The sequence below is a fragment of the Quercus robur genome, chromosome 11 (genome assembly GCF_932294415.1).
Source record: "Quercus robur chromosome 11, dhQueRobu3.1, whole genome shotgun sequence".
NCBI classification, from domain to species: Eukaryota; Viridiplantae; Streptophyta; class Magnoliopsida; order Fagales; family Fagaceae; genus Quercus; species Quercus robur.
The window spans coordinates 22,720,393-22,737,172 of record NC_065544.1 but is presented as its reverse complement, the minus strand read 5'-3'; the positions used below and the strand labels follow the sequence as shown (position 1 = coordinate 22,737,172).

The 16,780-nt window shown below is 33.7% G+C and overlaps 1 pseudogene; it reads left to right on the top strand.

Annotated features, from left to right (window-relative positions):
* The first annotated feature begins 1,199 nt into the window (after positions 1-1,199).
* Positions 1,200-16,108, top strand: LOC126704846 (ABC transporter G family member 1-like; annotated as a pseudogene).
* Positions 16,109-16,780: the final 672 nt, after the last annotated feature.

Below are 16,780 nucleotides of genomic sequence, written 5' to 3'. Positions count from 1 at the left end.
AGCTTCATTTCCTGGTTCTGCCTGGTGAGTTCATCAATGGTGGCTGCCAGGGCTTGCACTGGCTGGGCCAAGGCCGTTGAATCTGGGTTGGATTCCATCTGGATATGGTGAATTAATGGAAACTACGTTTTCGAATGTAAATCTGAAAACTCGTCCCCACAGACGGCGCCAAACTGATGGAACACAAATCCGTCAGTGAATGTGCAGATGGAATCACTCGTGGGATGTGAGGGTTTGCTCGTCGAGGGACACCGGTGTGGCGCCTGCCACAAAGTCTCCGATGCCAAAGTTAGGATCACAGTTAAACACAATAAAGAAATAATAGATAGTTTCAGAGTATTTTTGCATATATCTCCTTCTGTTGGTTGTGTGAGAGTTTTATACCTGAGCCCATAAGGGCTAGCCGTTGAGGCTGTTAATGCTTTCTTTTGTAACGCACCTGGCCAGTAATGAGACTTTTAATAGGCCTTCCAACGGTCTTCTTGGTTGATTTGGTAACTGCTCGGATCATTGATTGATCGCATTGAATAACTCTCTGCCTCGTCAGTGATGATGGCTTCCTTCGTTGTTTCTGATCACTTCGTCATGGATGATTCTCCCGTCAGTAATGTTATCTTCGTCAGCGGGATGTAGAGTCGTCATTCCCGTCAGTTAGATTAAGATGCTAATCAATAGAAGACTACCAATTTAATTAACCGGAACCTATTATTCTACTCATAAGGAAAAACAAATTTTATTTTTGTGACATCACTCTAAGAAGCTTCCAAAAATAACAAACAAACAAATTAAAGAAACTTGCAACCACCATAAATATAACGAGGATAAATGGAGGCCAAATAGGCCGACAAAGAACCAATATCTAATGGTTCTCCATTTAGAGAGGATATATACCTGCATTTCCCTCCATACTTCCTAAAAATCTATAATTATATATATATATATATCTCTCTCTCTCTCTCTCTCTCTCTCTCTCTCTCTCTCTCTCTCTCTCTCTCTCTCTCTCTCTCTCTATATATATATATATATATATAAAATTAAAATTAAAATTAAAATTAAAAAAAAATTCTCAATTTGAATCTGATCATGGCATCTCTTATTCAGTCAACTATCCAACCTAACACAAACCCAGAAATCAATACTGCAATATTAGAAATGGAAACCATTAATCGACTGCCAAGCAAAAACGAAGGTGGATAAACATGAAGGTGGTTCAAACTCAACAAGAGGATGGTGTTTTTTTAACATGGCAAGACCTATGTGTGACCATTTCCAGTCGAAAAAGTGGCACCAAATCGATCCTTCAAGGTCTATCTCGTTATGCTCGGCCCGGGGAGCTTTTGGCTATAATGGGTCCTTCTGGTTGTGGCAAGTCTACACTTCTTGATTCATTAGCGCGTAATCAATAATCTAAAAGTTTTGTTGTGCTTGTCAAAACTCTTAAAACAATATAACAATCTCTCTCTCTCTCTCTCTCTCTCTCTCTCTCTCTCTCTCTCTCTCTCTCTCTCTCTCTCTCTCTCTCTCTCGTGCATGTGTGATTTGCATGTACTAATTCCTTGCTCTGAATGAGAATATTAATCATCACCCAAAACATAGTACTACAAATTTAATCCGTGACTTTTGTAGGTTTTTTTCTTTGTTAGTATTTCGACAGTTAAAGGTGGAATGATTTAGACTCTGGTTTCCGTTGAAATACCAAAAAGTGTCAACTAATTAAATTACAAAACTTGACCATAGTTATAAATTGCTTCCTAAGGCTAAGAGTAAATTGCTATTTTTAGCACCACAAACTACAAAATTGGGATTGCATTGGTAGAGTTAAAGAAATAATTTTTTGCTTCTCAGCTACCGTGCATGACTATCTTTGGCTATACACTGTAAGTTTGTAGTTCAAAGCTATACTAAAATACATGGTTTTAAAAACTGGACCGGATTGGCCGGTTCAACCAATTCAACCAAGAATCAGACATCAATCCAGTTCGGTTATTCATAAAAATTGGAAATAATTGGTAACCGTATGTTCAATCAAAAAAACCAAGAACCGGAATGGTTGAACCAGTTTTGCAGGGGTTCTGCAAAATGGGTGAAACAAATTTGAAACCAAACATTTTGCAGCAAAGATCTATTTCTTTTTTTTCCTTAGATCCGCATCTATCTATGATGACTGAAGGGTTTGGTGAACATGGCATCAAAGCTAGCCTCTTGAGCAGTCAAAATTCCTAACCTTGCCTGAAAACACACATCTTCACAAAAAGAGAGTTAAAAAAGAGATGGTTGAAAATCTTCACAAATACACACACATCTTCACAAATAGAAAGAAGAGATGGTTGAAAATCTTTGTTTGGATGTGAGAGAGGAAGACCACAATACACACGAAATTAAATTGATCCATTTTCTTATTAGAGTTTCTTCTTTGTGTGCGTTTGGATACCGTTTATTTTGTTGAAAACCGAAAACTTATTACTAAAAACACTATAGCAAAATATTTTTTATTACTCAAATTTATTGTTCACCCGCAATTTGCACTTGGCTATTAAATGAACAGTGCCATGGACCAACCAAAAACGCAGCTTACCAAAACGTAAACGTAAACGCAGCTTACCCAAACAAAGCTTTAGTTTGTAAGAGAGAGACTGGTTTGCACAGTTTGTAAAATTGTGTTGTGTCGTGCTCTACCTCTGCTACTTGTTCGGTGTGCACACTGCACACAATAGTCAATCACACAATGAGAGCCACACAATTTTTTTTATTGTTTTTTGAGAATCAATTACAGCCACAACTTTAAGGGCCCGTTTGGTTGAAAGGGTGGAAAAGTGGAAGGATAGAAAATGGTGGGAGGATGGAAAAATGGGAGGATAAAAAAGATTTTATTTTCTCTCCTTTTTGTTTAGTTGGGAGTGAAAAAGTGGAGAAATGGAAAAAATGAGTTTGAATAAATTTACCCATATACCCTTGTTAAAAAATGATGCCAAATTATAAATTTTTTTAAAAAAAAAGTGACAAATAACCACACAAAAAAGAACAATCACCCAAAATTTTTTATAAAAATAAAAAACATGTTCCAAAAATAATCACATCCAGTAAAAATAAAAATAAACTATCATGCCCAAGCCCTAAAAAATCAAAAGAAGAAGAAGAAAAAAAAAAAAAAAAAAAAAAAGAGGCAATGTTAATGTCTAAGAAAGAAAAAAAAAAGTGGCAACTGGCAACATGATTGCCCGAGAGAAAAAAAAAAGGGGGGGGGGGGGTGCAGCATTGTTGCCTAAGAAAGAGAGAAGAAAGAAAAAAAAATGCAACTTAAAGTGAGGGTATTTGTGTAAATTATATCACTCAGCACATTTTTCTCCCAAATTGGGAGGATAAAAAAATGTGGGCTCGGAGGGATTATTTTTCTCTCTATTTTCTGTCTCTCTTGTTTTCTCCCCTGAACCAAATAGTAGAAAATGTCATTTTCCACCCTATTTTCCTTTCTCTATTTTCCATCCTCCCTGTTTTCACCCCAACCAAACATACCCTAATTTTCCTTAGCCTAAGGGTTTGTTTAGATACCACTTATTGTTAAAAACTGAAAACACTGTAGTAAAATAATTTTTAAATGTGTAAATAGTGTTGTGAGACCCAATTTTAAAGTTATTTTTGCTGGAAAAAGTAATTACGAGTCTCGTGAATAGTGTACAGGATCCACTAAAAAAATGCAGACGCACATATATGGCATTTTCGTCACAATCCAAACCTAGCCTAAAGCTTTACTTCTACCTTCAGTACTTGTAGGGGTAGCATGAGCAACTCACATGGATTGGGGTTTCTCCCCATCCCTTTTACATTTCATTAAGATAATTATGATATAAAAAAATAGTGGTTTTAATAATTAATTATGTGAACAATCTTAAAATTCACTTAATTTTTCTTTAAAATGAATGCATAATATATAGACCATTTTGAGGGAAAAAATAAACCTAAAAGATGGGTTGTCACTAAATGTTATGTTTTGAAAATAATTTTTGGTTATTGTTTATTTTTATTTGGTTATTTTTATTTTCTACATGTAAGATGTAAAAACTCACATAATTTTTTTAAAAATATGTTATATTTTTTTTTAACATAATATTATATGTAATAATCTTATTATATATTTTATTAACTATTTTTATAATTTTAAAATTATTAATTAAATATTTATGACTTCACTGGTTCGACCACTGGTCAAACTCTGGTTGGACCACAAAACCAATAACCACTTCCTTTTTCAGTTCTTTGACCGTACCGGTTTTTAAAACCATGCTAAAATATGAACATTTTATTTCTTACTCCAATTAAATAATATTTACTCTCTTTAGCTCTTCTTCCTGTAGCACTGTACCTCGAAATATCTTCTTTCTATTTCCTCTTCAACTCTTCCCCCTTTCTTTCTTTCTTTTTTTTTCCTCTCTTCCTCCATGGAGAATTTGATGGTGTTGACAGTTTCGGTGAGGATCTCTGTGTCGATGCCACCAAACTAAGAGATCACTGTCGGACATCACATGCTTGCTAGACTTTGCATGAATCTTAGGTAACGTAAATATTGTTGACCAAATGATGCCCTAATATGCCCATCCATAGTATTGTTTGCCAAGGTTTTCAGAACCGGGCCAAACCAGGAGGTTGGACTGTGAAAACTGGGAACCGGGATGAAAACCGATTTTTTAAGCCTAAATAACCGGATTTTTTGTTAAATTCCGTGAACCCCTAAAACCAGGGTTGGACCGCACGAACCGAGCAGTCCAACCCCTTAGCAATTTTTTTTTTTATTTAAAAAAACAATTTAACACAATTTTATTCTACTTAATTAAATTATCCATCTCTTACAAGGAATAAAAAAAATTATAATTAAAATCTTTCAAAGATATTCAACTTTACTTCAAAAATTAATCATAAATTTTAATGTATTTGTAAGGACTCAATTTGTAACGATCCCAAATTGATGTTGGGTTCGAACGTTAAAGGCCCAAATAATAAATTTTGTAGAGAGTGGGCTGAAAGACTAGGCCTTGGTCACCAGACAGTGGTTAGTCATGGTGTTCTTGATGGACGCATAGAGGTGAACTAAGTTTGTCCATGGACCTTATCCATTGAGCTTGATGTTCTTATTATTCCTTTCACTTTTTGGGTACAATTGTTTCAGCCTCTTTTGGCGCATGAATCCTTACATTATATAGCCCTTCTCAGTTGATCCTGACCTTCCATCTGTCGGTCAGGCAGGTAACTACTCGAGTGCCTGTCCCATCAGCTGCCTCTCCCCACTTTCTGTTAGTTGCAATAACCGAAACCACACTATTCAGGGGTCTTTTCCCATCAATGTGGCCAGGACGTTTATTAGCACATTCAATGCGGAGGTGACGTCTTTTCCCTGAACTACTCCCACACTGTATCCCCGTGTGAGTCCCATTCTACTCGCCTTTTCTTCTAGGAGCGCTTTGGAGGCTGCCTTTGATGACGTGTCGTTCTTCCCTTTTAGGCCTTGGGATGCCGAGGACAGGGTCATCCTCGGCTGCACCTCTAGGCCATTTGAACTTTCTTTGCTTGTCCTCGGCAACTACTCTCCTCGGCGCGGGCCTTGGGTCCTAATGAAAAGTGGGCCGGAATCACAAATTCTTTGGCCCCACAGTATTCATGGTTATTATTTTATTTTATTAACTTTCTTATTTAATTATTAAATATATGCTTGAAAATCATTAAATTTCCCTCACATATATAGATATATTGTCAATTTTGCTTGTTTTATAAATTTAATATCTATATCTAGGCTTTAATTAATTATTAAATTAATTATGACATCATTACGGTTCGACCCCGGTTCAACCTCAAAAATCTTGAACCTCTCCCTTTTACAATTCAATGAACGGTCCGGGTTTGAAAACCTTACTGTTTGCTAGTACTTGACCAAACCACTTTACTATCCATGCTTGAGAAAAAAATAAATAAATAAAATGATAAAATGGGTATTAAAAAAAACCATTTTTTTTTATACAAGATAGAATTTCTACTCTAGCCTAATCTAAATGTATATGTGTGTGAAGCTTCATTTTGGAGACTTGAATCCCGACCCTTGCCCCCCCAACACCTCACAAGTATTTATACTTGTAGAGTGACCACCGCACCAAGAGTACATGGTGATTTTTAAAATAAAAAAAAATAAAAAAACCCTTTTTTAAATGTGTTTTTTTTTTTTTTTTTTTTTTCATATAAGTGTTGATGTGGGAATTAAAATTTAGACACATTAGCATTAGACATGCCAAAAATGGTTAACTACTTAGGTGTTTTCTATTAATGAGTTAATGGTAGAGTCCAAATTTATTGTAAGTTAAAGATAACAAGAACTAAATTAACTGCTACTAAAATGTAAAAATTAATTGATTGTAACCCCAAAAAATATAAACCAAAATAGTATTCTTGCCTTTAAAAAATGGTTAAATTTGTTGTGCATACCAAAAAACTAAAAAAACTAAAAAACTAAAATAGTGACTTTCAATTATGATTTTTGTGTAAAATAACTTGTGCTTAATAAATTTTTTCTTAAAAAATATAATTTTTCAAAGGGGTATAGAGTTTTAATGAAACTATAACTTGTGTTATTCATATTTCAGAGAGGTTGGGTTCAAACATAAGGCAAAGAGGAGAGATTCTGATTAATGGTTGTAAACAAGCCCTGGCTTATGGAACATTGGTATGGAAAGAACATAATATAAAAACTTGCATTAGTAGTACTCTTTGAAGGCACAACACTCGCTCTCTTTAAGGAGAACTCCACCAGAAAGAACACCATTCCTTACCAAGAACCCAAATTATTTCCATTTTTGATATCTCCACCCTTCACCTCCCCCTTGCGCACGTATTTAGCCCAATATCTTAGACAATTCATATTAGCCCATTAATCACCATAATTAAAAAGAATAAAATAGTCTCTCTCCTTTTCGATGTGGGATTAAATATTTTCACTAACTCCTCATTTTCCATATTCACTCACACATCTTTACATTTATATTATAACATTTATTCATTTTAATTATTTAATATTAAAATGCTCCAACAATCTCCCACTCATTTTAATATTAAATTTTTTAGTTAAAGAGAGATTAATCGGCAAAGACGGGTCACTATGCATCATGAAAGTGTGCTCTGCATTGAAACTTCACTTACTAAAACAACGATCTCAACTCCAGAGTCGTAGTGGTCTCCAACTTGAACTAGGACTACTTTAGGGAAATTAAGCGTCACTACTTACACATAACAACCCAAGTGTTAACATGAGCTTTTATAGCTAGCACTTTACGGCCGTGTGCTAATCCCGGTTTCATGAGTGTATTTGAGATTCAGTCCAAATCTCATAGGGAGCGGCCCCACCCCCACACTCACATAGGTGAAATTTTGTCAAGGGTGCTCCGTAATTCTGATACCCCATTCATATGAGTTACAAATTTCATTAAGAGTTTTTTACTCAACCTTTCCACATTACGATATAAATGAACTTACATCATAGGGATGAATAATAAAAAATTATTTACAAAATAAATAATTAAAAAAAATAAATAGTGCATTTCTTACGACCATCGTATGATTCGTTTTTCCCATTGAACCCAATTTTCAAGATCTTTGGTCCTTGGGTTGGGTATCCTCATACATGGCTCATGATTCTATGGACTTTAGTCCCAACCCCCTCGATGTATTCCAGGCCCAATCTTTGGCCAAGGCCTTGGTAAATGGATCTGCAAGATTATCATTAGATTTAATATAATCCACAATTATGATGCCACTACTCAACGGTACTGTACTTTCTTTTTATAGGTCTGGATTTACCATTGTAGTAACGGTTTTTAACTCTACCAATTGCAGTAGTGCTATCACAATGAATTAATATAGGTGGAATTGGCTTTTCCCAAAGTGGAATTTCATATAACAAATCTCTAAGCCAATTCACCTCTTCACTAGCTGAAGCTATTGCTATTAATTCAGCTTCCATTGTTGAATTAGCAATTATTGTTTGTTTTTTAGATTTCCAACAAATAGCACCGTAAGGTAAAAATATAACCAGTGGTAGAGAGAGAATCACCTAACAAAGTATTCCAATCGGCATCACTAAAAGCTTCAATCACAGCAGGCTACTTTTTATAAAATAAGCAATAGTTTTTTATACCAATTAAATATCTCATGACTCGCTCAATAGCTAGCCAATAATCTTTACTAGGCTTGCTAGTAAATCTGCTTAGCACTCCTACTGCATATGCAATGTCAAGTTTAGTACAATCAATAGCATAACGCAAACTACCAATGATACTAGCAGACTAGCATAATCCTTTTGATTAAAAATCTCATCATCATTATTCACAGGAAATAAATGAACACTAGAATCAAAAGGAGTAGCTACACTTTTGTGATCATGAAAATTATATCTTTTCAATATTTTCTCAACATAATGTGATTGATCAAGATATATTCCATCACATGCTTTTGTAATTTTCATGCCTAAAATAGAATTAGTCTCACCAAGATCTTTCATATCAAAATGGCTTTTAAGCATATTTTTTATCTCATTTATAACATGCATATTTGAGCCAAAAATCAACATATCATCCACATAGAGGCTAATAATAACATGTAAATCATTCCATGATTTAGAATAAATACATTTATCATATTTATTTGATTTATAACCATTCTCAATCATGTAGGAATCAAACTTTTCATGCCACTGCTTAGGTGCTTGTTTTAAGCCATATAGGGATTTAGTTAGCTTACATACCTTGCTTTCTTGTCCAAGCTCTACAAAGCCTTCGGGTTGATCTATATAAATCTCTTCCTCTAGGTCCCCATTTAGAAAAGCAGTTTTTACATCCATTTGATGAATTTTCAAATCAAAAATTGTAGCAATAGCAATTAACAATTTAATAGATGTAATTCTTGTTACTAGAGAAAATGTATAAAAGAAATCAAGATCAACTTTTTGTTTAAAGCCTTTTGCAACAAGTCTAGCTTTAAACTTATCTATTGGTCCATCCGGTTTCAACTTTTTTCTAAGGACCCATTTACAACCAAGTGGAAGATCTACTAATTTCTAAGTTCTATTAGAAATTAGAGATTCTATTTCATCATTTACAGTCTCTTTCCAAAATATAGCATCAGGTGATGTTAAAGCCTCTTTTAAATTTTGGAGATTTTCCTCAATGTTAAAAACATAATAATTAGGACCAAAATCATTTTCAATTCTAGCTCTTTTACTCCTTCTAGGTTCCATTTCAAAATTTTCTTGATTTTGTAAATGTGAAGTAAAAGAACTAGGTTGTGACAAAATATTTTCTTCACCCCCACTATTTTTCAATTTAAAAAGAAATTTTTCTTCATGAAAAATTGCATTACCAGATTCAAAAATTATTTTGTTTTCAAGATCAAAAAAATCTATAGGTTGCACTATTAATCGCATAACCAAGAAAAGTACAAGTAGTAGCTCTTATACCTAATTTAGGTATTTTAGGGTCAGTAAGCCTTACATAAGCAAGACAACCTCATACTCTCAAATATCCCAAATTTGGCTTATGTCCTTTCCACATCTCAAAAGGTGTGGTGTGTGACTTTTTATATGACACCATATTCAAAACATGACATGTAGTTAAAATAGCTTAACTCCAAAAATGTAAAGGTACACCAAATTCTATTAACATGGCATTTGTTAACTCAATTAAAGTTCTATTTTTTCTTTCACCACACCATTAGAAGCAGGTGAATATGGTGCAGTAGTTTCATGGATAATTCCCAAAGACTGAACAAATGAGTTGAATGCACTTGATTCATACTCACGGCCTCTATCACTTCTTATTCTTTTTATATTTCTACCAAATTGATTTTCAACTTCTTTTTAAAAAATCTTGAAATTTTTCAAAAGCATCACTTTTATTTTTCAAACAAATAAATAATTGTATATTTTGAGAAATCATCAAAAAAAGTGATAATATATTTATTTCCCCCATGAGTTAAAATTCCCTCAAATTCACATAAATAGGAATGAATTAACTTAAGTAATTCAGTATTTCTTACAACACTTTTATAAGACCTTTTTGATTTTCAACTCCTTTTAAAAAATCTTGAAATTTTTCAAAAGCATCACTTTTATTTTTCAACAAATAAATAGTTGTATATTTTGAGAAAATATCAAAAAAAGTGATAATATATTTATTTCCCCCATGAGTTAAAATTCCCTCAAATTCATATAAATCGAAATGAATTAACTCAAGCAATTCGGTATTTCTTACAACACTTTTATAAGACCTTTTTGTAATCTTAGCTTGACTACAAGTTTCACATTTTTCAAAATCTTTTGACAGTCATGGAATTAATCCTAAACTACTCATGATTCCCACATATCTACTATTTATATGACACAAATGAGCATGCCAAAAATTAATAGAAGAAAGCATATAAATTGAACTGGTATATGCTTTATTATTCTCAACATTCAATTTAAACATTTCATTACAAGCATAACCCTTGCCCACAAATAATTCCTTTTTAGTGATTACATAATTATTAGATTCCATAGTTTGCTTGAAGCTAGCCTTGTTAAGCAAAAAACTTGACATCAAATTTTTCCTCATGGACGGAGTGTAAAGTACATCTTTCAATGTTAGCACACGTCTAGAAGTGAATTTCAATTCAACCTCACCACTCCCAAGAACCTTGGTTTTGCTTGAGTCACCAAGTATAACAGTTTTTTCTTCTTCAAAAGGAGTGTACAACTTGAACAAAATTTTGTCATAGCAAACATGCCTATTAGCACTAGAATCTGCCCACCACCCTTCAACATATTGCACCATATTGATGTCTATAATCATAGCCACTAAAGGCTCTTCAGTTACGTTAGCCTGCAGGACAAATTCACATTTCCAAAATTTGCGAAATCGAGCAATATGCCCACTCTTGCCACAGACAAAATAGGATCTATTAAATTAATCTTGTGAAGACGTCCTTGGTTCTTATTGTAATTTTTATTCGGGTTTCCCCTTCCTTGAGGTCTATTATTATTTTTAAAGGCTCTCTTTTTAGGCTTCAATTGACCATTTCTAGGAAAATGATTTTTGGGCATATTATTATTGGCTAAAATAAGGTTTACCTTTGTGGTGGAATTACCATTGCTCTCTTTTGTCATGAGTGCATCTTGTCCTCTAGCCTCTTCCTCCACACGGAAGCGTGTGATCAAAGTCTCCAAAGATATCTCCTTTTGTTTGTGCTGCAAAGTCTTTTGGAACTCTCCAAGATTATGCCATCTACCACCAAATTGTCTCCAATCTTTATGCCTTTGGATCTCAATTCTGCAACAATCATTTGGAAGTCTTGTGCTTGATCCACCATCAATGTTCCATTCACCATTTGGTAACGGAAAAATCTACTAGCAACATACTTCTTTGCATTAGCCTCCTCAGTATCCTACTTGCTTTATAAAGCTTTCCAAATTTTTTTGGCAGAATTGTAAGTTGTATTGTAATAATCATAGAAATGATCGGCAAGACAATTTAAAAGATAAGAGCGACAATTATATTCATCTTTTGTATACTTATCTATTTTTTCTTGATGGAGACTATATTTTTCCTCACTCATCTCATCGGTAGAAACCTTTGATGGATTCTTGTCAGTGAGGATGTAGGCGACTTTGAGAAGACTCAAGTAGAAGAGGACCTTTCCTTTCCACCTCTTGAAATGTGCTCCCTTAAAGCGAAAGGGCTTGTTAAGATCTCCAACAAGCTCATTTGGTTTCTCTTGTGTAGGCTCCATATGTTGAATCTCCTTAAAATTGTTGGTGCAAACACAATGATAATGGAAATAACACAAAGAGAAACTGAATAATACTTCTAAATTTTATTAATTTAAAGAGAGAAATTACACAACACTATTTGAATTGAGGCGTAGCACTCACTCTCTTTAAGGAAATTCAAGTCCTTGGTTGGCTAAACTTTGTAACCGGTGCAGACCGTCTCTGACTTGTATCTCCCAGAATACAACAGCCCAACAAGTGTCGTATGGTTAGAACAACCTTTATACAAAGTGTTCAAGCCCAAAGTTCCACTAGAAAGAATACATTTCCTTGCCAAGAACCTCTTTTTTTTTTTTAGTGTATATTGCAATAACTTGGATTGAGTCTGAATGAGTCTATTTATAGGCTCAATGGACCTCATGAAATTACTTCCCAAATTAATCTAATTAATTAAGTCCATTATTATAATGTAGTGGGTGTTACAAGATTAATTGTTGAACATTAATCTAATGGGTTGGAGTTACACAATTAATGGTGATAAGGAGTTTCTAAAGAATGAAAAGGCCCAAATGGATAGTCCATTAAGTGGCTCACGAAATTACTACCCAAATTAATCTGATTAATTAGGTCCATTATTATGATGTAGTGAGTGTTACAAGATTAATAATTGAACATTAATCTAATGGGCTGGAGTTACATAATTAATGGTAATAAGGAGATTCTGAAGAATGAAAAGGCTCAAACGGATAGTCCATTAAGTGGGTTAATGGCTCTTCATTTTCCATAATAAAAATGGAATATTAATTCGGACTATTTACTTACCAACGGATATGATAATTACTCTGAATGGGCTGTCATGTAGGAGAATCCAAGAGGCTGATTCATTTACATTTTTGATACCTCCACCCTTCTCCTCCCCCTTGCACACATATCTAGTCCAATATCTAAGACAATTCATGTTAGCCCATTAATCACCACAATTAAAAAGAATAAAATAGTCTCTCTCCTTTTCAATGTGAGATTAAATATTTTCACTAATTTCTCATCTTCTATATTCACTCCCACATCTTTACATTTATAATATAACATTTATTTATTTTAATTATTTAATATTAAAATGCTCCGACAAGTTGTTGAAGGGTTATTATAGATGTTACAAAATTTACTTTATCAACTTTACAAACTCATGTTTTACTTATAATAATAAAAAAATTATTTAGATATCTTTTATTAAAATGTTAAAAGTGAAATCAATCACATTTATTACTAGGTGAAATTGTAAATTTTATTTTAGTAGTAAAACTAATAATAATATTAATATTCTATAAAATAAAAAATCATTGTATTATCTTTCAATGAATTAACTGTACCCACAAAAAAATACACCTCTATTGTCAAGTCAATTGTGTTGTGTGAACCACCATTCACTTTGGGCGCGATAGTCACTCCACAAGTATAAATGTTTGTGAGGTGTGGAGAGCAATAGTAGGGGTTTAAGTCTTTAAAAGAGAGCTTTACACACATATTTACTTAGATTAAGTTAAAGTAAAATTTATATCTTCACTTAAATTAGGTTAGAATAGAATTTTTATTTTGTATTAAAAAAAAAAATTGTGTTGTGTGCAGATCCATTGAAGTCTTTTTCTTTCTTTCTTTTTCTCTCTCCTAAAAGCTTTCAAAATTGAACTTAAATCATTTTTTGTAACACAACAAGATCATAATATTATTCTAACTATTTTCCTGTTTGCCTTCTGTTGAACATAGGCATATGAAACACAACATGATACATTAGTGATGACTTTAACTGTTAGAGAAGCCGTGTATTACTCAGCTCAGCTCCAATTACCTGATTCCATGTCAAAATCAGAGAAGGAGAGAGCAGAAACGACAGTAAAAAAGATGGGTTTGCAAGATGCAGTGAACAGTAGAATTGGAGGGTGGGGAGTCAAGGCATTAGTGGTGGGCAAAAGAGGAGAGTTAGCATTTGTATAGAGCTCTTAACACGTCCCAAACTTCTCTTCCTTAATGAACCAACAAGTGGAATTGATAGTGCAGCATTATATTATGTAATGAGCAGAATTGCAAGCTTAGGTCTAAGAGAAGGGATTAGAAGGACCATTATTGCATCAATTCATCAACCCAGTAGTGAAGTCTTTCAGCTCTTCCACAATCTCTGTCTCCTGTCTTCAGGTAGAACTGTATATTTTGGTCCTGCTTCTGCAGCAGTTGAGGTAAGTAATTGAAAATTTTCTTAATTTCTTTGTATCATATTAGAGTTGGAATAAGTTACTAACTACTCTAATTACTTCCAATTCAATGTAGTTTTTCACTAAGTGGTTTCCCGTCCCATTCACCAAAACCCATCCGATCACGTCCTTAAAACCATAAACAGGGATTTCCAACCGGTAAGAAATTTCCTTGAAGACCCTTATTAGTCCTACTAGTACTATCCCACTCCTTTTATATTTAATTTTGGTTAAATTGCATATTTGGTACTTAAACAAAGATAAAAATTGAGGACCAAATATGCATTTTAACCAAATATTTCTTAGAGATGACATTGCGAATTGTGAGCTCAAGTCCCTTTTTGGTTACTTAAAAATAAAAGGTGAACGTTATGAAGTGTACAAATTTTCATATAGGACGTTGAACAAGGTTTAGCTAAAGCAATATCCACAGACAAAGCAATTGAGATACTTCCAAGTTCGTATAAATCATCAGAAGGGTACAAAAAATTAGCTGAAATATGTAAACAGGTGAGGAACTAATTTACTGAATAATTTAAGTTATTTTTCTCATCATATGGCATACAAATTGATGATGGACACATGGCTAGAAATGGAAAATAGATGACTGAAATTTTCTTTGTTTCCAGGAATATGGAGAATTGGAGACAGGAGAAGCCATGTGTGAACATGTATCGTGATCTTGGCTACTATTGGTTGCGCCTAATAATTTATATCGCAATAGGTCTAGGCCTTGGTCTCGTGTTTTTCAATGTTGGGCATACATATGCTTCAATTCAGGTAAGAGAGTATTAAAAAAATTCAGGCACAAGAGAAATTACAAATAATACTATTCAGACAAGCAAGAATAGAATTAAGTATAAGTTGATTTCATTCTTGCATGTCACATTAGATGATTAAATTTATAATTTCCTAATTACAACTTAAGTTTTTGGGATAATTGGCAACTTAACATAGTATGACATGGTTGGATTTAAAATTGAACATTGTAATTTTGGTTGTTTCAGGCTAGAGGTGAATTGCTTTCATTTGTAGCTTCATTCCTAACGTTCAATGCCATTGGTGGATTTCCCTCTTTTGTGGAGGACATGAAAGTATTTGAACGAGAAAGATTAAATGGGCATTATGTTGCTGTTGCATTTGTTATTAGCAACACAATCTCTGCTGTGCCATACTTGATACTGGTTGCAGTTTTTCCTGGAGCAATTGCTTATTACCTCCCTGGACTACGTGAAGGACCTGAATACTCTTTGTACTTTTTTCTAGTGGTATTTGCTTGTATGCTGTTGGTTGAGAGCCTAATGATGATCGTTGCAAGTATTGTGCCCAATTATCTAATGGGCATAATAACTGGCGCTGGAATTCAAGCGCTAATGATTTTAGTTGGTGGCTTCTTCAGATTGCCAGATGATCTTCCTAAACCAGTGTTTAAATACCCATTACATGAGATTGCTTTTCATAAGTATGCTTTCCAAGGAATGTTCAAGAACGAGTTCGAAGGAGCAGTATTTTCCAATGACCAAGCTGGAGGGCCACCCATCATCACTGGATAAGTAATTTTGAGAGTTTTGTGGCAAGCTGAAATGGGTTATTCTAAGGGTCTATTTAGATACAACATATTTTTGCTGAAATTGAAAATTGAAAACTAAAAATATAGTAGCAAAATAATTTTTAAATGTGTGAATAGTATAATAAAATTCATTTTTAATATTTTTTTTCTGATAGATAATGTATAAATAGTAATAAACAATATACGAAGAGTGCCACTGATGCCAATGTTGGCTCCAGAAGGGTCAACAACTGCGGCTGAAAAAAAAAATTTAAAAAAAAAAAAAGTGAAAAATACGCAAATAAGAAAATGCAAACGCCGCAAACGTAGATCCAAATGCACAAATAAGTGGGTCAATCTTGCTATCTTGCTAGGGATGGTTATTTATCTACTTATGTTTTTGGGAATCATCAAGGATTCAAGGCTAATGAAAAAGTCAAGCCTATGACTAAGGCGTTTATTTCAATGTCTCCCTAGCAAAATACACAGGTTACAGTGACTGCTTCTTCTACACCATTAAAATGAGAGATGATGTAGTACAGGTTTTTTAACTTTTAGCATAATGGATTCTACTAGAAAACAATCTATGTGAAGTTCTGCTTATTTATCGAAAGAAATAAGACTAGTTTGATTGGTAATGGTATAGGTTTTCTTAAACTTTCTACCAGAAATTTATGATGGAGAAGTTGACGCAGGCTATGTTTATCATGTTATAAAATGCTTTTTAGAAAACATATTAAGCACTTTTCACTTTTTAGTATTTGTTCCGCTGTAAAAACTTGGTCAAATTTGAAAACATTTTTCTGTTGATCGGAAAATGGGTGTAACAGTTGTAAAACGTTTTACGTAATTCATTTATTCTTTGGCTCGCATGAACCCCTCCCACATGTGAGATATCACATTGTTTGTGAAATCCTAGATGCTGTCGGAGTATATTATCCACTTACTTATCTTATGTTTAATATCTAGTCGAATTTTATCTTATTTGGATTGATTGAAAAAAAAAAAAAAAAAAAGAAGAGGTGCTAAAAGTCAAATGGTCCTGTCTTCTCTTTTTCTAGCATATAGGGATTAGTGGCCTACTGTCATAGACAAGTAGTGGTCATTGTAGCTGAGAGATGGCAATTCGTGGTTGCATTTGCAATGATCGCAACTATATTTCGCTAATTTATGCCTATGGTTACACTAATGGTGGATGGGGGTGTTGAT